The sequence below is a fragment of the Aquarana catesbeiana genome, linkage group LG02 (genome assembly GCF_042186555.1).
Source record: "Aquarana catesbeiana isolate 2022-GZ linkage group LG02, ASM4218655v1, whole genome shotgun sequence".
Classification (NCBI taxonomy): Eukaryota; Metazoa; Chordata; class Amphibia; order Anura; family Ranidae; genus Aquarana; species Aquarana catesbeiana.
The window spans coordinates 551,600,131-551,622,356 of NC_133325.1; the positions used below are offsets into that span (position 1 = coordinate 551,600,131).

At 45.9% G+C, this 22,226-nt stretch overlaps 1 protein-coding gene across 4 annotated transcripts in view; it reads right to left on the reverse strand.

The window, feature by feature from the left end:
• Positions 1 to 18,318, reverse strand: part of LOC141128571 (uncharacterized) — a 154,881-nt gene extending 136,563 nt beyond the window's left edge. For 2 of the 4 annotated variants that reach the window (XM_073615932.1, XM_073615930.1), the window contains exon 1: positions 17,899 to 18,049. The gene's annotated coding sequence lies outside the window, so the exon portion shown is untranslated. Of the gene's footprint in view, positions 1 to 17,898; positions 18,050 to 18,169 lie in introns of those variants that run through there. The other 2 variants (XM_073615931.1, XM_073615933.1) reach the window with 2 other exon arrangements.
• Between the last annotated feature and the right edge of the window lie 3,908 nt (positions 18,319 to 22,226).

Here is a 22,226-nt window from a genome sequence, read left to right on the forward strand (position 1 = left end):
AAGTTTCCAAAACCCAAAGACGGCTCCTTACGTTCATATTCGTAGCGGCCAAAATTACAATAGCCTGGAACTGGAAGTCAGCAGTCCTACCGTTTGACCAAATCAAACAAACTTCCTTGGCTCATGTTAAATGAAAGACTGACAGCAACTGTGCAGGGCAAAATGAAGTTGTTTAACAAAATATAGGATTCCTGGATCACCTACTTGACGAATGACCCCCGGACACTCACTGACTAGGGAGTCTCCTGAAGGGTCCAACACAGGGCGTGGAGTCCTCCCCCCTCTCTTTCTTCCTTCTCTCCACCCCTGTCTCCTTCTCAGAGACTCTGGTATTGTTGGGCAGGGGCACGCCGTTCCGTGGTTTGTAGGGGCAGGTTATCCCCGAATATCTGCTGGGGTGTCCTGCTTCCCCTGGCGCGGGGTGCGTGCCTTAGATCCCTTATTATATAATGGTCATAGGATCACAGGTTATGGTACGAAGCTCAACACGGATGGCCTATCCCATAAAAGGTTGAGAGATCTTGTATACAAGATGCAAACTGAGGAAAAGAAGACAATATGGAAAGTGTCATCCCCCCTCTGAGGGGGAAGCGGGTTATCCGTGATTATAAGGAATGTTTCTCCGTTTGTGAAAATCATACACTGTTAAAATCAATGACATGGTCCTTACTTTGTATTGTGAAAAACTTGAATAAAAATCATTGAAAGATAAAAAAGCAGACCACTTCTTGGCTCACTTCTTTCCCAGTTGTACCCCTCCTAATCCACTATGGAAGTCAGGTTTGAAAGTTCCTCATAAATTGCTGCTGCTCTCTCCTAGCACTGTGGTTAGGGTTGCCACCTTTTCCTTAAGCCAATCCTGAACACTTTAGCAGTGCACAGAATTTATTTTGTTTTAAATCGCCTCATTCAAACCGCTTACTAATTTGGTGGCTTCTGAAGGTAATTGGTTCCACTCGTTTTTTTCTTAGGGGTATCAGAGTAAAGGTGGCCGAATACAAATGCACGCAGATATTTATTGGTAAAACAAAAAATTGAAAATCATTTATCATTTTCCTTCCACTTCACAATTATGTGCCACTTTGTGTTGGTCCATCACATAAAATACATTTATGTTTTTGGTTGTAACATGATAAAATGTGGAATATTTTAAAGGGGTATGAATACTCTTTCAAGGCACTGCATATATATTAAAATTATATATATATATATATATATATATATATATATATATATATATATATATATATATATATATATATATATATATATATATATATATATATATATATATATATATATATATATATATATATATATATATATATATTTTAGGGCTGCAACTAACGATTATTTTCATATATATACACACACACACACACACACACACACACACACTATACCCTCTTAAAATCAACAAAAAGTTTATTCTGCCTGCTTACTTTTGCTAAATTAATTATTGTACTGCCAAAGGAAGGGAAAAAACCAACTTGAAGTAGCATCATATAGACCAGGGGTCCTCAAACTTTTTAGACAGGGGGCCAGTTCACGGTCCCTCAGACTGTTGGGGGGCCGCACTATAGTTTAAAAAAATATGAACTAATTCCTATGCACACATCTTATTTGTAGTACAAAAAAAAAAAACACCAGGAAAAAACAGTACAATATTTAAAATAAAGAACAATTGTAATCAATATGAACTTATCAGTATTTCACAGACTCCCCTCATTACAGAACCACTCCCAATCACAGACCCCCCCCCTCCCCATCACAGACTCACCCCATAACAAAGCCCCCCATGACAGATCCCCCCAACACAAACTCCTCTCCATCACAAAGCCCCACATAACAGATTCCCCCCATAACAAACTCCCCCATATCACATACTTCCCCCATCACAGATACCCCCATAACAGACGCCCCATCACAGACTTTCCCCATAACAGACTCCGCCATCACAGATCCCCCCCATCACAGATCCCCCCATATCAGTCCCCCCCCATAGCACAGTCCCCCCCTATAACAGACTCCCCCATAACAGACTCCGCCATAACAGACTCCGCCATAACAGACTCCGCCATAACAGACTCCGCCATAACAGACTCCGCCATAACAGACTCCGCCATAACAGACTCCGCCATCACAGATCCCCCCCATATCACAGACTCTCCCCATATCACAGACTCTCCCCATATCACAGACTCTCCCCATATCACAGATCCCCCCCCATATCACAGATCCCCCTCATCGATATTACACTGCCGCCCCTTGTATAATAACACAGCACTCCCATTCCCCTCTGTTACCTGTATCACACAAAACACGAAGCATGGTAGGTCCGGACAAAGGGCGGGACTTTGCAAGTGAAAGGCAGGTGATTGATTTCTAGGACCGCCCCGATGCCTAGTAACCAATCGCCTGCTTCTTAACACAAAAGGTCCTTTGTCCAGACCTGTCATGTTTCCCGTCCTGTGTGATAAAAGTAGGAGAGGGCAGGGGGAATGCTGTGATGTTAAAGGGGCAGTCCGCGGGCCGGATAGAAAACGCTGGAGGGCCGGATTCGGCCCACGGGCCGTAGTTTGAAGACCCCTGATATAGACCAATATGCCTTCTTTGCTCAGGCGTAAAGATTTTAGCAAAGGCACTAGCGGCGAGATTAAATAGAATATCAAAACTTATACACCCGGATGAAACCGGTTTCATACCAGATAGAGCAGCAAGGCGGGCTTATTTAAACTCCAGTTACCAACGGAAAATGAGGGGACCATCCTGTCATTGTATGCCGTCAAGGCTTTTGATAGCTTTGAATGGCATTACCTCTGGCAAGTCTTGGCAGAATTTCAATTTGGGCCTAATTTTGTTAAATGGATTAAAATATTATATGGAGGGACCTAGAGCCAAAGTGCCAATAAATGGGGAAAGCTCAGAGTGGTTTTGGTGGGCAAGGAGGCACATTGTCGCCCCTGCTTTTCCCCTTGGCAATAAAAAAACGAAGTTACTTACCGATAACATCCTTTTCCAGGAATCTTTCAGGACAGCACCATAGAGAGACACTGGCTCCTCCCCTCTTAGGAAACACCGCCTTTCAATTCAATATTTAAATCTCACTGTCCCATTGGTCCCTCAGTTCTTCAAGAGTTCCTCCAGCTGGGGAGACACAAGAATACGTCATACAAATCTTTATCTTACCTGACGCTCTCATGCGATGAGTTCTCATAGATAACCAACAATTTGGGTGGGTACCGGTGCTGTCCTGAAAGATTCCTGGAAAAGGATGTTACCGGTAAGTAACTCAGTTTTTCCCCATTCATCTTTCAGGACAGCACCATAGAGAGGATAAGTGATCACCTTACCTTAGGGAGGGACTACTGCTTGCAGCACTTTACGCCCAAAGGCTTGGTCTTTGGCTGACAGCAGGTCCAATCTGTAGTGCTTCACAAACGTGGAAAACCTAGACCACGTTGCAGCTCTACAGATCTGCTCCAGAGAAGCACCAGCCTACTCTGCTTGAGAAGTCGCCACTGCCCTGGTGGAATGTGCCTTAATACCTTCCGGGGGCTCCAACCCCCCGATTACATAAGCCTGACTAATGGCCAACCTTAACCATCTGGCTATTGAAAGTTTAGAGGCTCTGGACCCTTTCCTACCCCCTGAAAATAACACAAAAAAAAGAATCAGATTTTCTAAACTGCTTTGTACTAAGTACTGAAGGACACACCTTCTAACGTCCAATTTGTGGAAAATATGCTCCTGTTCCCTCACAGGATTCTAACAGAAGGTAGGTAAAAATTTCTTGACCTCTATGAAAACTAGAAGCCACTTCTCGCAAAAAGGCCGGATCCGTTTTAAAAATCAAACGGTCCGGGAAAACCTGAACAAAAGGGTACCCTAATAGAAAGGGCTTCGAGTTCACTCACTCGCCTTGCTGTGGTGATCGCCACCAAAAACACCATTTTGAGGGTGATAAACCTCAAAGTACAGGATTCCAATGGCTCAAAAGGATCCCCTGTAAGAGTCTGTAAAACTAAAGAAAGATTCCACACTGGGAAGGGGGAAATCCTAACTGGCCTCTGTCTGCCTAAGGCTTTGAAAAACCTAGCTACCCAAGGATCTATAGCTAGCGGCTTTTCCAGGAACACGCTCAGTGCCGACACCTGTCCCTTCAAGGTGCTAAAGGCTAATCCTTTGTCTGCTCCTGCCTGCAGAAACTCCAATACCACTACAGAACTGCGTACATCAAAAGGAGCTTTCTGTGCACCAACTATTGAAGCGTTTCCACACCTTTAGGTAGATAGCTTGCGTTTCCTTTTTCCTGCAATTTTGGAGAGTTGTCTCTAGTCGATCCGAGAAACCCTTGCCCTTTAGCAATTCTGCCTCAGTAGCCACGCTGCGAGGTTCCATCGCTTCACCTGAGGGCAACAGATTGGACCCTGAGAAAGAAGATCCTCCTGGATAGGCAGAATCCAGGGAGGTTCCACCGCCAAGATGGAGAACCACGGCCTCCTTGGCCAGTGTGGTGCGATCAGAATGAGGGTTGTGTCTTCCGACTGAAATTTTTTCAGAACTGCTGGAATCAGTACAGGAGGGGGAAAGGCATAACACCTTGAGAAACGCCAGCTCTGAGCTAGTGCATCCACCCCGGCTGCTCTGTCCCACCTGTTTAGGGAAAAGAACAGACGAGCTTTTGTGTTCGCCTTCGAGGCGAAGAGGTCCACAGAAGGAACCTCCCACTTCTGAGTGATCATTTCGAAGATGTCCTGGTTCAAAACCCAGTCGCCTTCCTTCAGCATCTTTCTGCAAAGAAAATCCGCTACTTGGTTTTGTTCCCCCTTCAAATGTACTGCCGAAAGAGAAAATGCTCGCTTCGGCCCACCTGAGGATGGATTCCGCCAGGACCCACAAGGATCTGCTCCTGGTACCCCCTTGCCTGTTGATGTAGGCCACTGCTGATGAGTTGTCCGAACGGACCCTCACGTGCGGTCCCAGGAGTTCTTTCTGAAAAGTTCTGATAGCCAAGTCTATTGCTCTCAGTTCCCTCCAGATCGAGGATTTCTTTGCGTCTTCTCTCCTCCAAGTACCTTGCACCATCCTGGAATCTAGGTGTGCTCCACAACCTGTGCCGCTCGCATCGGTCGTGACCGTCCTGGAGACTGGAAGAACCCACTCCAGACCCTGTGAGAGATTGGACCCTTTTCTCCACCACCAGAGGGACCTCTTGACCTGACTTGGCACGGATATTAGGGAGTCCAGGGACCCTGGACTATGGTCCCAGACCCTCAGGATAAACAGTTGTAGAGGACGAAAATGCAGCCCTGCCCACTGTACTGCCGGGAGCATGGAAGTCAGTAAGCCCAATGCTGACATTGCTTTTCTTACTGGGATCTGGCGGCTGCCCTGGAGCAATAACATTGCTCTGTCTACCTTCTGGATCTTTTCTACTGGAAGAAACACTTTTTGCTTTTTCGAATCCAATACATAGCCCAGGAAGGTGACCTTTTTGGGACGGAACCAAACTGGATTTCTCCAGGTTCAAGAGCCACCCCAAACTTTCTAGAGATCATCTAGGTATGCGACTACAGAGATGCCTCTGAGCCGCAAGAAAGCCAGGACCTCCACCATCACATTGGTGAAGATGCAGGGGGAAGAGGATAGTCCAAAGGGGAGTGCTTTGAACTGCAAATGAAACGTTCCTTCCCTGGTTTTTACCGCTAGTCTGAGAAACCTCTGATAACTTTCTGAGATTGGAATGTGCAGATAAGCGTCTTTCAAGTCTATGGACGCCAGGAAGCAATTTGGAGGAAGATGCGCCTTCACCAAATAGATAGAATCCATCCGGAATTTCCTGTAGGTTATTGAGACAGTCAGAGGCTTCAGGTGGTTCATGATAAGCCTGAACTTTCCCGAAGGCTTGCGGACCACAAAGATGTGGGAATAAAAGCCTTTGCCTGTCTCCTCTACAGTAACCCTTACCACCACCTCTTGTTCCTCTAACTCCTGTAGGGAGGATAGAAGAGCTGATGATTTTTCTGCACATTTTGGCAGCTCGGTGACAAGGAGTCTGTGCTGAGGAGGTTCTGAGAACTCCAGCTGATAACCTCTTCTTATGATCCCTAACACAAACTGGTTGGAGGTGATCATCTTCCACTGTGGAAGGAAGGCCCCCAATCTTCCTCCCACTGTGGTTACCCCATCATTGGGTTTTCTTGGGCTGTTCAGGAGGGCGAAAAACCGCTCCTCCACGCCCTTTGCCCTTCTGCCTCCAAGCCTTTTTCTGCCGTTCTGCTTTTGGGGCTTCAAACTTTCTCTGAGGGCGTGACTTTCTTTTAGCCTGCTCCCCAAATTTCTTTTTAACGGGAAAAGCCTTTTTCTTATCGGCTGTCCAATCCAAAACGGCCTCTAACCCTGGTCCAAACAAAAGATCCCCTGTGAGTGGAATTCCACAGAGTTTAACTTTAGACGCGCTGTCTCCTTGCCACGCCTTAAGCCATAAGGCCCTTCGGGCTGAATTGGTGAGGACAGAAGACCTTGCGGAAATGCGCACTGATTCCACTGACGCGTCCTCAATATACCCCTTAAGTAGCTTTGGGAAGGAAGACAAAATAGTATCTTTTGGCGTCCCTGCCTCAATATGCGCTTTAATTTGAGTAAGCCAATATTCCAAAGTGGCGGGCTACTACTGTAACCGCCATGGCAGGCTTAAGGTTTCCCTGCGACGAATCCCAGGACTTCTTCAAAAGAGAGTCCATTCTTCTGTCCATGGGGTCTGAAAGAACCCCCATATCCTCGAAAGCTAGATCCGTGTGCCTGGAAACCTGAGAAAAGGCAGCATCTAGTCTAGGAGCTTTTATTCCAGATTAGAGTCTCCTCCTCTGCAAAGGGAAAGCTTCGCTTCAAAGCCTTTGAAAAGAAAGGTTTCCTCTCCGGATCTTTCCATTCTTTCTTTATGGCTTCGACCAAGACATCATGGACTGGGAAATCCTTCCTTTTTTGTTCCCCTAGACCATCTGGTCATGGCGCGATAACGCCTTCTTTTCCTCCTGTATCCCCAAAGTGATGTGGATAGCTCCCAAGAGATCCTCCACTTCGTCAAGAGAGTTTGTAGCGAGAGGTTTTTGTGAATTCCGCATCCACCTCTTCTACATCCGACTCCCCTTGGGAATCTGAAGCGGCGCTGTCTGGCTCCTCCTCAATTTCCTCTCTGGAGCCCCCTGGTCTCTCTCCACTACCAGAGGGAGTATCCACTGGGCTAGGTGCTACACTCTGCTGCACTGGTGAAGGATTGCTCTGGGCTAGCGGCAACTGGAAGCTAGAAAAAGAGTGCTTTAAAGGACTGAAAGGTGCTAGAAAGCTCCTTAACGGATGCAGCCAAATCCGTACTCTGTTCTGCTACCTGCTCCCTGACTAATCCCTCAATGCACTCCTTGCAGAGTGCTTTGGTCCAGGATTCCCCCATGCTGACTCTACAAGAGTGACATTCTTTCTTGGAACCATGAGGCGATTTGCTTTTCTCTGTGGCTTTCTGAAAATGAAAGAGAGAGAGAGAGCCGCCATAAAGGCCCAACCCCACCAGTGCTTTACAGGGGACCACCAGGAGTGCCCCCCCAGGACCAACCACCACCAGGGTCCCAGACACACCCCCCCCCCAATGAGGGGAGAACACCCATGAATTGGGATTTAGGTAAGGGAACACCACATAGGGTTCCACTTACCTTAGCATGGCCAGTGCTGTTGTCTCCTGGAGCAGTTTGAAAGACCTCTGCCTCCGACATGTCCGCTGAGGATAGTGATCGATTGTGCCCCCGACAGCTGACTCTACAGCAACAAACGAAGGGCAGCACCAGCCGAACGCTTGGTCCGTTTTCTGTCCTGCATCCGGAACTGGAAGACGCGGGATCATTGGAAGTGCCCGCCCTCGCCGGAATTGACGTCGCCCGTCATCCGGCCTGGCCATAGAGCTTCAATGCTGGCTGCCTAACAGGCAGGACAGAATTGGTGCACTTCCCACAGCGCCCCCCTGGGCGGAAGAACACGGACCTCCTCAGCTGTCTTCCTTCACCAAGAGAAGCTGAGGTGCGCAATACTACAGTTTTAAAACAGGTAATAGCGGCTCCCCAGCCTTTACCTGACTGTAATTGAGTGAATGAGAGAGATAGAGAGATCCGACTCCCCCTCCTCAGAAAGATTTTTGCTTTCAGTCTCTCCGACTGTTTAGCCACGGCTCCCAAACAGTGTCTCCCCACCGGAGGAAACACCTTAACCGAGGGGCCGGTGGGACAGCGAGATTTAAATATTGAATTGAAAGGCGGTGTTTCCTAAGAGGGGAGGAGCCAGTGTGTCTATGGTGCTGTCCTGAAAGATGAATGGGGAAAAGGGGATTAATTCCAGAGATAAAACGATAATTCTCCCGCTCTACAAGACTCTGGTCCGGCCGCACCTAGAGTATGCTGTCCAGTTCTGGGCACCAGTCCTCAGGAAGGATGTACTGGAAATGAAGCGAGTACAAAGAAGGGCAACAAAGATAATACAGGGTCTGGAGGATATTAGTTATGAGGAAAGGTTGCGAGCACTGAAACTTATTCTCTGAAGAAAGACGCTTGAGAGGGGATATGATTTCAATATATAAATACCATACTGGTGACCCCACAATAGGGATAAAACTTTTTCGCAAAAGGGAGTTTAACAAGACTCGTGGCCACTCATTAAAATTAGAAGAAAAGAGGTTTAACCTTAAACTACGTAGAGGGTTCTTTACTGTAATAGCGGCAAGGATGTGGAATTCCCTTCCACAGGTGGTGGTCTCAGCAGGGGGCATTGATAATTTCAAGAAACTATTAGATAAGCACCTGAACGACCGCAGCATACAGGGATATGCAATGTAATACTGACATATAAATTACACACATAGGTTGGACTTGATGGACTTGTGTCTTTTTTCAACCTCACCTACTATGTAACTGTAATAGAGCCGCTGGCTATTGCTCTGAGAGCCTCATCGAAAGTACAGGGATTCAGGAGGGTGATGAAAGAAGAGAAGGTTGCCATGTAGGCGGATGATGTTAAAAACAAAAAAGGGGTCCTGCGAACCACCACTGACCAGATGCCCAGTAAAAAAATAAATAGGAAGCTGCTAGCATTGAACACGTCTCACAATTCGTGCAAGTATAAATGAATAAAATTATACGCTGCGCTATAAGTGTGATGAACACCTCATCAATGCAAATCTCAAATACATCTATCAAATCTGAATAAATAATAGATCAATGTGTAATGTGACAGCTTTAAATTAAAAATTATTAATTAAAATTAAATAATAATTATGATGTGCTAAATAATATGCGATACACACACATTAAATATGAATACCGAAATACATAGATAGATAGCATAAACACAAACTGGTGATCAATATGTGATAGGTAAAAATTCAAGGGAGTGAAAAATACAGATGCACAATAAAATAAAATATAAAGTGCTCATGTGCAAAAAACCATAAAATTCATAAAAAAAGACCATAAAAAAGCTAGTGAATAGATCAATAATCAAAGTGCTCATGTGCAGAAAAGGTATCCTGCTTGTCACTCAATGACTGCGCTGAATAGTCCATACAATCCAAAACCACTTGGAAGGTGATCACACTGATCACACGTTCCAAGGTGTCTTCCCTTCAGTGATCCCCTAGGTAGTAAATGCTCACCTTGGAGCGTGCAACCTTGCACTTAAGCTCAGTCTAAACACGCATTTGAACCTCCTCTGGGTTCAGAAGGGAAAAACTGCATCCTGGACTCCTCAGCATATACCTCCGTGTTATGCAAAAAATAAAACACTTGATAGTGTAATAAAGTTTAAAACAATTTATTTGAACAAAGTAAACAAACCCTTTATAAGGGTACTCACATTTTTCAGGTGCTTCTAGTGCACCGCTCTATAAACAGCGATAAACGATAGTGTAAATACCGAACAGGTATGAGGGTGATATGAGCCTCCTCCTAAGCATGCAAGCTGCTTCTCGTGCCGTCCTGTCCCCTCCCCAACGCGTGTCGATACCGGGATGACGTATCTTCTTCAGGGGGAATTTGATTGGACGGCAGATTAGCCACTCATATATAGCGCCGGCAGCCATTTTGGTGTAGACCGCGGACACTCTAGTGATAGTTAATAGAATTAAATGCATGTATACAATAGGGAAATTCCAGCCTGGATATCATTGCTGGCAATATGGCATCCCTTACTAATTCCCATCTACTCCATTATGCCTAAGCCCTACGGTAACCAAATAGGTCCAAAAAGCTTGCTGCAAATTAGGTAGAGATAATATAGATAAGAAGGACGGCAATTGGAGGATTAACATAACACCCTTAGTGCAAATCAAAATTAAAAAACACAGAGATATGTATTAATTTAAATAAACAAAACAAACAAACAATCTAGAAAGAGAATATACCAATAAACCAAACTAATAAAAATAATTATACAATTGTTGTGCCGTTCAGGCATAGCACCGAGACGTTATTATAATCGGTTTCACTGGGAATGAAACTCATCCTATATTAATTTATGAAAAAACCTCCAGCTCCTCCCACTTCACATTCCTCACCAGTCAGCCGACCTCTAGTCTCTGCCCCCCACCCATGCAGTGAACTGAATGAGCGGCTGGGAAGAGGCTGAGTGGGCAGCCGAGGGCTCCAGGAACAGCCCAGCTGGGCTTCCACAGGCTCCAGGGACAGCCCTGCTGGGCGGCCGCGAAAAGGCTGAGGGGTGGTGCGGACTTCAAGAACAGCCCAGGATTTGGTGACCCCTGGGTAATTGTCATTTGACCCCCAGGTTGAGAACCACTGGTCTAGAACAATACATGTACTCTTATCAGTATCCACATCATTATTTGTAATATTGATTCTTAATAGATCCTACCTATCTATGTTCCTAATCTTATTTCTCTCTGTTTCCAGGAAAGTATCATGGTACCCTTTGTCTCTAAACGTTTTACTTAGCGTTTCAGATTGAAGTTCAAATCAGCATCCTGTGTGCAGTTTTTTCTCATTCTCATATACGGACCCCTGGGGACATTGTTTATCCATGGTCTATGGTGGCAGCTTGTTGTGGGAATATAGGAGTTGCGGTCCGTCGCTTTGAAATAGGACTTGGTTTCTATGCCCCTTGGTGTATTGTAGATCTCCAAGTCCAAAAAGTGTATCATATCATTACTCACATTCCACATTGGGTAAATATTCTGATCATTTGTCGTTCATGGACTGGAGTTGGTTTTCTAAGGATTCCATATCACCGTTCCATATAATCAATAAGTCATCAATAAAATGCCTGTAAAGCATAATCCTTGGGTCCTTATTATATAGGACCCCCTCGGCTTCCCATTTTGCCATGTATAGGTCCGCAACACTCTGGGCGAACTTAGCGCCCATAGCGACACCCTTAATCTGCAAATAAAAAGTATTTTCATACCAGAAGAAATTATGCTCCAAATAGAACTCAAGACATTTTAAAATAAATTTCCGTTGGTTCCTTCTAAGATCACTATTATTCTTCAGAGCCCACTTAACTGCCCTCATGGCTCCCCGGTGGTCTATATTGGTGTAGGGTGAAACCACATCTCCTGTGGCCATTATCAAGTTTTCATTTGACGTACAATCTTAACAGCTGTAGGGTGTGCTTGGTATCTTTCAAGAAAGCCTGCATATTCCTAACTAGAGGTTGGAGATGGATATCAATATATTCCCCCAGTCGGGATGTTAGTGATTCTATCCCACTTACGATCGGTCTTCCTGAGGCGTTAACTTTGTCCTTGTGTATTTTCAGTAGATAGTAGATATCTGGTATCCTACTAACCGTGGGTACTAGATACTTTTCCTCATGTTTATTTAGTACTTCCTTCTCTGTACCATATTTAATGATGGATTCCAATTCTGTTTTAAACTGCCTCGAGGGGTCTGACTTTGAATTTTTTTTTTTTTTTTTTTTTAACAAGGTTGGTCTTTATTTAAAAATTATGGTACACAATACAGAAAAAGAAAACAATACAGTGGCTACAAATATAGCTGTACATGTCTTATACACGGAGCAGTTACAACACTTACAGTAGTATTTATTCAAGCATAACATCAGCGTTAGGAGGAGAAAAAAAAGGGGGGGGGGGGAGGAAAATTGACCATGAGGGAGGGAGGGGGGGCAAACAGTATAATGTAGGAGACCACATACAGATAACAGGCATGTGCCAGGTTACATTTAATGAAGACCGCACCCGGGTTCAGTCCAAGGCTGCCAAACCCTCCTGAACTTCTGGGGACAACCCCTACTTATATATGTCAATGTGTACATAGGAAGAACAGCATTAACAGATTTGTTAACACATATGTGTTAAGAAGGCCTAAGACGTTTAGTAACATATATTAGGATTAAAAAAAAACAAAAATGTAGCCCTTTATAGTACAAAAAGAGCAAATCGCTACTGTAAGGGATCCATTTTTTACTGTGCAACAGTGAAAGCAATATTTACAGTAACGATTATTTGCTTTTTTGTACTATAAATTGCTAATTTTAGTTTAACCCCATTAAGTTACTGGCGATTAATCGATTATGAAAATAGTAAATCGATTAATTGTTTCGGCCCTATTCAAAATCACATGTGAGGCATCGCTGTAATCGTCCGAGTGAAAGTAATAATTCTAGCAAGACCTCCTCTATAACGCTAACCTGGTAATCGTTTAAAAAGATACCTAGATTTTTTTTTTTTTTTTTTTTTTTTTTTTTTTTTTTTTTTTTTTTTTTTTTAGGTACTGTAGTTTGTCGCCATTCCACAAGTGTGCGCAATTTCAAAGCATGACATATTAGGTCTCTAGTTACTCGGCATAACATCTTTCACGTTGTAAAAAAAAAAAATTGGGCTAACTTTACTGTTTAGTTTTTTAATTCATGAAAGTGTCTCTTATTTAATAAAAAAATTCTACTGCGCAAATACATAATTACATAAAATACGATCGCCATTTTATTCTCTAGGGTCTCTGCTAAAAAATTATATATATATATATATATATTTATTTTAATTAAATTTTCTAGCAAAAAAATCCAGCTTTTAACTTGTAAGCAATAAGTGTCAGAGAAGGGCTTAGTCTTTGCCTGATGGTGTTTTTTTTTTTTATTTGACAGCTGTGTGTGAGCAGAGAACGGCTCTGCACTTGTTACTTGAATGAATTGTGGAAATGCCGGATTAAGATAAGGGGGGGTTGAATTTTTTAATGATTAATCATGCAGCTCTTAGGCCCCTTTCACACGAGGCGGGCTCCATTTCTACGGAGCCCGCCTCTGTCCGCCGGCTCAGCGGGAGATCTGTCCGTTGATCTCCGCTGAGCCGGCGGATGACAGGTCCCTCTCTGCTCACTGAGCGGGGAGGGGCTTGTCAGGCACAGCTGCCGCCTATGGAGGGATCGGACGAAAACGGACAGCGTGTCCGTTTTCGTCAGATCTCACCCGATCCAATAGCGACGGATCTGGACGTAGAGCCATACGTCTGCTTTTAGCGGATCGGACGGGGTCGGATGTCAGCGGACATGTCTCCGCTGACATCCGACGCTCCATAGGCTAACATGGATCGCCCGTTCAGGTCCGCCGTCAAAACTGACAGGCGGACCTGAACGGTCCGATCGTGTGAAAGGGGCCTAACAAATGAAGAAACGTGTTTATTTTGTTTATATAATAAAAAATAAACCCAGTGATGATCAAATACAACCTTGAAGAAAGCTCTATGTTAGTGGGAAAAAAAATTATATAACGTTAATTTGCGTTCAGTGTTGCATGACTGCACAATTGCCAGTTAAGCCTGGCACACATGATGAGAATATCGGACGATTTATTGTTCGTTTTTTTTTGTATTCTATCAGTTTCAAGCATGCACGGTCTTGGTGATTCAATTTTTTACGGATGAATACTGTACTGAACAACCACATCCCTCTTGGCCTACAGCAAAATGACGGCCGGGTGGCGACTCTCCCGTTCTGACTGGACGTCATATGACATCCTTCAGAACGAGCTGTGGGGGGCGCGCAGCGATTGGTAGTGCGGTGTGCTGCTTTGATACACTGCATTTCTGATCACAGTAAAGCCCCATACACACGATAGGACTTTGTACAAACTTTCCCTTGGATTTTTGTACAAAGGGCGTTGGCCATAACATACACATGGCAGAACTTTTTCAGCCAACTTTCACCAAATCACGTGGTTTTTCAGCTCTTTACCACCACCCTTTGGTCAACTTCTATATTGTTGTCTGATATTGTGTCAATCTCGCCGCTTTTATCGGCGAGATTGACACCTAGCGAGCCGGGTTCACACTGGTGCGGGGATCCGACTTGGACCCCGCCAATGCCAGGCACTGTGTTTGGTATGAATCTTGAGGGGGAACTCTACGCCAAATTTTAAATAAAAAACCGGCATAGGTTCCCCTCCAGGGGCATACCAGGCCCTTAGGTCTAGGATGGATTTTAAGGGGAACCCCTATGCCGAAAAAACGGCGTGGGGGTCCCCCCAAAATCCATACCAGACCCTTATCCGAGCACGCAGCCCGGCCGGTCAGGAAAGGGGGTGGGGACAAGCGAGCGCCCCCCCCCCTCCTGAACCGTACCAGGCCGCATGCCCTCAACATGGGGGGGGTGGGTGCTTTGGGGGCGCCCTGCGGCCCCCCCCACCCCAAGGCACCTTGTCCCCATGTTGATGAGGACAAGGGCCTCTTCCCGACAACCCTGGCCGTTGGTTGTCTGGGTCTGCGGGTGGGGGCTTATCGGAATCCGGGAGCCCCCAGATCCCGGCCCCCCACCCTATGTGAATGAGTATGGGGTACATTGTACCCCTACCCATTCACCTAGGGAAAAAAGTGTCAAAAAAAAAAAAAAAAAAACACACACACACTACACAGGTTTTTTATAGTAATTTATTAGACAGCTCCGGGGGTCTTCTTCCGACTTCGCCGCTCTCTCCGGCCTCTTCTCCTGGTGTTCGACCTCTTCTCCCAGCTCCTCCGCTATCTTCTGCTATTTTTTTGCTAGCGGTGGCCCAGACTTCTGCGTCGTCTTCTTCCCTCTTCTCTTCTTCCAATGCTGACATGACGCTCTCTCCCGCTGTAATGCTGTGTGAGCGCTCCGCAATGACTTATATAGACGGTGACCCCGCCCCCTTATGACGTCAGTCCTGGGACTGTGACGTCATAAGGAGGTGTGGTCATGTCATCCGATGACCACGCCCTCTTATGATGTCACAGTCCCAGCATCCCCCGGGACTGTGACGTCATAAGGGGGCGGGGTCACTGCCTATATAAGTAATTGCGGAGCTCTCACACAGCATTACAGCGGGTGAGAGCGTCGTGTCAACATCGGAAAAAAAGAAGAGGGAAGAAGACAACGTAGAAGACCGGGCCACCGCTAGCAAAAGAGCGGCAGAAGATAGCGGAGGAGCCGGAGAAGAACCGGACACCGGGAGAAGAGGCCGGAGAGAGCGGAGAAGAACCGGACACCGGGAGAAGAGGCCGGAGAGACCCCGAAAATCGGAAGAAGACCCCTGAAGTCGGAACAAGACCCCGGAGCTGCCTAATAAATTACTTTAAAAACCTGTGTAGTGTGTTTTTTTTATTGACACTTTTTTTCCCCTAGGTGAATGGGTAGGGGTACGATGTACCCCATACTCATTCACATAGGGTGGGGGGGCCGGGATGTGGGGGCCCCCTTATTAAAGGGGGCTCCCAGATTCCGATAAGCCCCTCGCCCGCAGACCCCGACAACCAACAGCCAGGGTTGTCGGGAAGAGGCCCTTGTCCTCATCAACATGGGGACAAGGTGCTTTGGGGTGGGGGGGCTGCAGGGCGCCCCCCTCCCCCAAAGCACCCACCCCCCATGTTGAGGGCATGCGGCCTGGTATGGTTCAGGAGGGGGGGGCGCTCGCTCATCCCCACCCCCTTTACGGTCAGGCTGCATGCTCAGATAAGGGTCTGGTATGGATTTTTGGGGGGGGGGCCCCACACCGTTTTTTCGGCATAGGGGGTTCCCCTTAAAATCCATACCAGACCGAAGGGCCTGGTATTCCTCCAGAGGGGAATATCCCCTCGCGCCCGCTGCAGTAGGAAAATGTGTTTTTCCTATTGCAGCTAGCACGAGATGTACAGTACCTTGTCGCCAAGAACCGAACATTCTCGCGGCTGCATACTGTAGTTTGTACAAAAGTCAGATGGTTTTGTGTACACACGATCGGACTTTGCTCCATCGGATTTTTGTTGCTGGTAAGTTTGTGCGTTCGCACAGCCAACAAAAGTCCAATGGAAACAGAAAAAGTTTGTCCGATGGAACGTACACACGGTCGGATGTTTCTCCAAAACAGCTAATTTGCATGTTTGTTGTCAAAAAGTCCGATCGTGTGTACGGGCCTTAAAGAGCCTATGACGTAGGCTCTTTACCACGTGATCAGCAGTGTCCATTCACAGCGTAACTAAGAAGTGCCAGTTATCAGCATTCCTCTATTCATGCTGACAGGGTGTGAGCAGAGGAGAGCTGATAAATGGCTCTCCTGACATGGGGGTATGTACTGATAATCAGTGCAGCCCCATAAGTGATGCCAATCAGTGCCTTCTATCAATATCAACCATCAGTGCCCATAAAGGCTGCCCTTTCAGTGCCTCTTCATCAGTGCCCAACACTGAAGCAGAAAACTCATTTACAAAATCCAATAACCAAAACTAAGAAAAACTCCCCCCCAAAAAACTTCTGGTCTCTTTTCATTTGTTTAGCAAAAGAAAGTTCTATGATAAAAATGTAGTTTGGGTTCAGTGTAGAGTTGCCACCTCATCCCTTTAAACCCGAACACACATGAATTACACAGGTTTGGAGGCTAATTTAATGCAGATAAGGCACCAAGTTAAATTACCACTAAGGATGAGCTCAGGCGCGTTCGCACAGCCCATGTGCAGAGCCCGCCAGAAAGTCGGCACTGCGCTAATCACAAGCAGTGAGACATTGTCCTGATGTGCGGCTGCAGAGATCGGGAAATGTCTCACTGCCTGTGATTAGCGCGGCTCAGTGCCAACTTCCTGGCGGGCTCTGCACGTGGAGTGTGCGAACACGCCTGAGCTCATCCTTAATCAGCCACAAAACCTGTGTAATTAATATATGTTCGGTTTTAAAGGGATGAGGTGGCAACCTTAGTACAGCGCTGCATGACCGCACAAAATGTCAAAAAAGTGCGACAGCGCTGAAAAGCTGGTCTGGGCAGGAAGGGGGTGAAAGTGCTCAGTATTGAAGTGGTTAAACAAAACTAGTCTGTTCTGTTATCGCACGAGAACATTTTTTGGGTGCTTGTCCCTTCAGGCAATACTGCAAGAACGGCCGTGTACGAACGATCAGATTATTGAGGAAAGTTGTATTTTTGGGCTCATTTTCGTGTTACTAGGCTTTGAAGTAGCGCAGTGCTAAAAAGCAGAAAAAAAAAAAATGCTCTGGTCATGAAGGGGGTAAAACCTTCCGGAGGTCGAATGGTTAAAAAAAAAAAAAAAGGGGGGAGGGGGGGTAGGTAGAAATACTAAACAAGACATGCCAACCTGAATGAATACATAAAACTGCGCAAACTGTTGGCGCTATATAAATCCTGTATAATAATAATAACAATAATAATACTACACATGGATAGATGGGGTTTCTAGAGAGTAAATGAAGCTCTGGCATTAGGATGTGTATAAGATGAAAGTGAAATGAAGTGTTGTGTGTGCAGACCTAATGATAGGAGGAAGTTGGAGCTAGCTGTAGGATGTTCGAGCCGTCTGCTCCTAGGAAGTACGCTTGTCTAGCTCCAGCAATTCCACAAAGAGATAAACATTGACCCTAGAAATGTAGAATGAGGAGGCCATGTGCCTACCTAGGAGAAGGCCAGTCCTCCGCTGTGTGCCTCCTTCCTCCCTCAGTGTTATGGAGAGGGCTCCTCTGTGTACACAGCTCGTCCTTCCTGTGATGTATTGGCGGGGTCCCTCCCCCACATCCTCTCATAGTCTGCACAGCGCACACTCGCCTCTGCAGTACGCTCGGTGTACACGGTGCCCGGTCCCTACAGGATCTCCAGCACCAACCTGGAGGCTTTGCTTTACCCTTTGTTGGCAGCACAAGAATTACAGGCTATGAAATACACCCACCTTAACACGAGAGCTTTAGCAATGGATGTCAACAGCTGAAAGGCCCCTCTTACATTCCTCGCTGCCTCCCATCCAAGGCCAGCTGCTTATCTAGACCCCTCCCCAGTACAGCTCCTTCCTTCCTCCATACACACTGCTATGGTTCATCCTGTTCTCTGCCTCACACACACAACAAGCCGCTATGGGCAGCTCTTCCCACCTATGGTGTGGGGGGAAGGATTGTGTCCCAGCACTAAAATGCAACATTGTCAAGAGAAGTCCTGTCTACCTTTTCTTGACAATATTGGACGTTTCTCAACCGCTCCTGAACGCTGGAACATCACAGCTAGTAATCCACGTTTAAAAAATGTGTGTTTAGCAGCATTTGCAAGCCGCGTTTGCGTTCAGAAGCGTTTACTAAGGGCCAGTTCACACCACATGCGATCCAGTGCGTTTTTTTTTCTGCATCAAAAACACATAAAAAGTGGGTTTTCAATGGCATAGTTCACACCAGTGCTTGCATTTCCAGGGCTTTTCAGTTCCAGGAAAAAAAAAGTAGAGCATGCTGCATTTTTACTACACTGGACTGTACTGGAACGCTGTAAAAAGCATCAAAAACTCACGGGAACGCACTGGAACACCCATGTTCTTATTTAAGGTTAAGGGAATAAAAAGGGGGGGGGGCTGGACTGCATCAAAAACACTGCAACGCATCAAAAACGTGCATGCAAAAAAGCATCTGGAGCGCATCCAGACTGCATTTCTATGGTGTGAACTGGCCCTAAAGCTCCATACACACAATCCGATTATCGGACGAATGATTGTTCGGTTTTTTTTTTTTGCATGCTAATCTCACGTCGAATCTGATGAGTTTACTAAAGTCAGGAAAATTCCCGTACGACAGAATAAAAATTCGGAAGTGATGTCATGTGTTGTAATGCATTTTGGAACAATAGCTGTACTGATTAAGACCCCTTTCACACCGAGCCGCCTATAGTGTCGGCGGTAAAACGCCGCTATTTTTAGCGGCGTTTTACTGTCTGATTTGCGGTGCATTTCGGCCGCTAGTGGGGCGCTTTTACCCCCCTCTAGTGGCCAAGAAAGGGTTAAAACCGCCCGCAACGCACCGCAATATCGCTGTTTTCCCGGCGGTATCCCAGCGCTGCCCCATTGATTTTAATGGGGAGCAGTGGTGGAGGAGCGGTAAACACACCGCTCCAAAGAAGCTGCTGGCAGGACATTTCCTGACGTCCTGCCAGCGCACCGCTCCGGTGTGAAAGCCCTCCGGCTTTCATACTGGAAACAATGGAGCAGCTGTTTGAGGGCGGCTTGCAGGCGCTATTTTTAAAGCTATGGCGCCTGCAAAACGCCCTCGGTGTGAAAGGGATCTTAACGAGAATCGTAGGAAAAAAATTTCCGTGCATGTCCGATAGAATAATATCGGATGAACTGTCCTGATCGGCTCTCGAAAGCTCTGTACTAACGATCCTATTATCGTACGATCGATTCAAATGAGTCATTTTTCATACGATTTTCCGATCATGTGTACGGGGCTTAAAGATAACCTCAGGAGACCCTCCCAAATGATTAGAAAGCACTAAATATACAAAACAAAATATAAAAAACAAATATTTATTAACTATTTCAGCCATTCTGTGAGAGAACAGTGTGAGTAGCAGCTGAGAAAGCAGTGTGGGGGAAGGAAGAGACAATTGTATGAATCTCAGTTCGCTAGCTGGAAAACTTTATAACATGTTGGGTCATAAAGAAATGCAAACAGCCAGACATTAGGGTCTCAAGCTCAATGTGGGGGTCATCAGGTTCAATTCTCAATGGTTGACGGGTGAGTGAAATTCCTATTCAACTTCAACGTCAAGTAATGTAAGTCGAGTTTTTGGTGTGTTTTTAGCATTTTCCAGGCTCAAAAGTAATAAATAAAATGTTTCCCTTTAAAAACACTACTAGACGAAAACGCGCCTAAACGCGGCTAGCCGCGTTTGGCGTTTGAAATGCCTCTAAACACAGCTTCTGAATTTTTGGGTTCCAAAAAAAGCCTCTAAACGCGACTGCCTAGAAACGACTATAAACGACCCACATGTTCTGATTAGATAACAGAGGAGAGTTCAGGAGCAGTTGAAAAAAATGTCCAGCTGCTCCTAAACGTCCATTTACCAGCAGCAGTGTACATGAGGCCTTAGTGCTGGGACACAAATAAACACAACTACTTGGTCTGCTGCCAGGATTTTGTTTACCTTCCCCAAATGCAAAGCTGTGTTGCTTACTACATTTGCCAACATGCATGGAGGAGTTTATAAAAACTGGAATAGAGAGAATCTGCCAACCAATCAGCTTCTAGCTTTCATTTTGAAAGTGTAAAGGCGTCAGAAAATCTAAAGATAAATTTCGTCCGATGAACGATCTGCCGATTTTCTGATCGTTAGTATGCTGCTTTTGACAGCTGATTACGAATTTTCGGCAGACAAAAACTGGATGTGCAGGCTTGAAAATTTTTGTCTGATGTGACCACAACGTCCGATTTTCTTTTCATTAGTACGGTTTTCTGACAAAAAACTGAAAATTGTATACATCTTCATGGCAGCATACACTTTGGGTTGTGACTCTGCCCCCACAACTTGGTAGGACCACATAGCTATAAATTGACGAGAAGGCACCCGCCCCAGTATTCTCTGTATGTATAAATCACCTCAGAAGGATGGGCAGTTGTATGCTGCCATGAAGATGCGGCAGGAAAGGAAAATTACGGAAAGGTGAGTATACAATTTTCCATTTTCCTGTCGCATCATGGCAGCATACACTTTGGGGAATAACTCGCAAACTGGGTGGGAATACAAAATAAGTTTTATTAACAAGGAATGGAAGAGTTGGCTTGGATAACGGTTTTCCCGAAATCCACTGTTGATAGGTGCACAGCGTCCACCTTATAATGAGATATAAAGATGTTTCTGGAAGACCAGGTGGCCGCTCTACAGATGGTTTCCGCCGAGACTCTACAGTAGGCTGCCCACGAAGTTGCCACTGCCCTGGTAGAGTGCGCCCTCAAGCCCTCTGGAATGTGTAAAGTGCTCAGCGAGTAGGCCTTTTTGATAGTCTTTACCAGCCATGAGGCAATGGTACGAGCTGAAGCCGCCTGGCCTCTTTTAAAGCCCTGCGGGATGATTAGGAGGTTTTCCGATTTCCTAAAAGGCTTGGTTGCCAATAGGTATTGCAAGATGTTGCCCTTGACATCCAGCGGATGAGGGTCGCCCTGATCCGTGACAAGGGCCCGGGAGATTGATCTCTTGATTAAAGTGGAATGAAGAGGATACCTCAGGGATAAAGCGGTCTGAAGGTTTTAAGACTAGTCTGTCCGGGTAGATGATCAGGTATGGCTCTTTGGCTAGCAGGGCTTGCATCTCTGAGACTCTCTTCGCTGATGTTATGGCAATTAAAAAGGAGACTTTTAGCGTCAGGTCCCAGAGGGAGATGGTTTTCGAGCGGGAAGAAAGGCTCTTTAGACAAGGCTTCCAAGGCAATTGAGAGGCCCCAGACCGGGAATGAAGGTTTCCTGGGGGGCCTTTGTTTTAGGCAGGCCTTCTGAAACTGTATAACAAGGGGATTATGAGCCCACTTGACTCCTGTCAAGGCGGAAATGGCTGACACTTGAACCTTTAAGGTGCTGGACCCAAGACCTTTCTCTAGCCCTGATTGCAGAAACTCCAGAACTTGTGACACTGATGGAGAAGATGAGTCCCAACCTTGCTGATGTGCGAAGGTAACAAACTTTTCCCAGATCCTCCTGTAGGTGTTGTTGGTGGTAGGCTTTCTAGCCTGGAGTAATGTATCTACCACCCTCTGGGAACAGCTTTGGTCTAGGAATCTAATCCTCTCAGCCTCCAGGCCGTTAGATGTAACTTCTCTGGATTTGGGTGAAGTAGCTGATCCGGAGAAAGTAAGTCTGCCGATACTGGGAGAGGAAGTGGGTCTGCCATGTTCAACTGTAGGAGGGTAGTGAACCATGGCCTCCTTGGCCAAAAGGGAATCACAGCCACTACCAGTGCTGCCGAATTCTTGAGCCTCT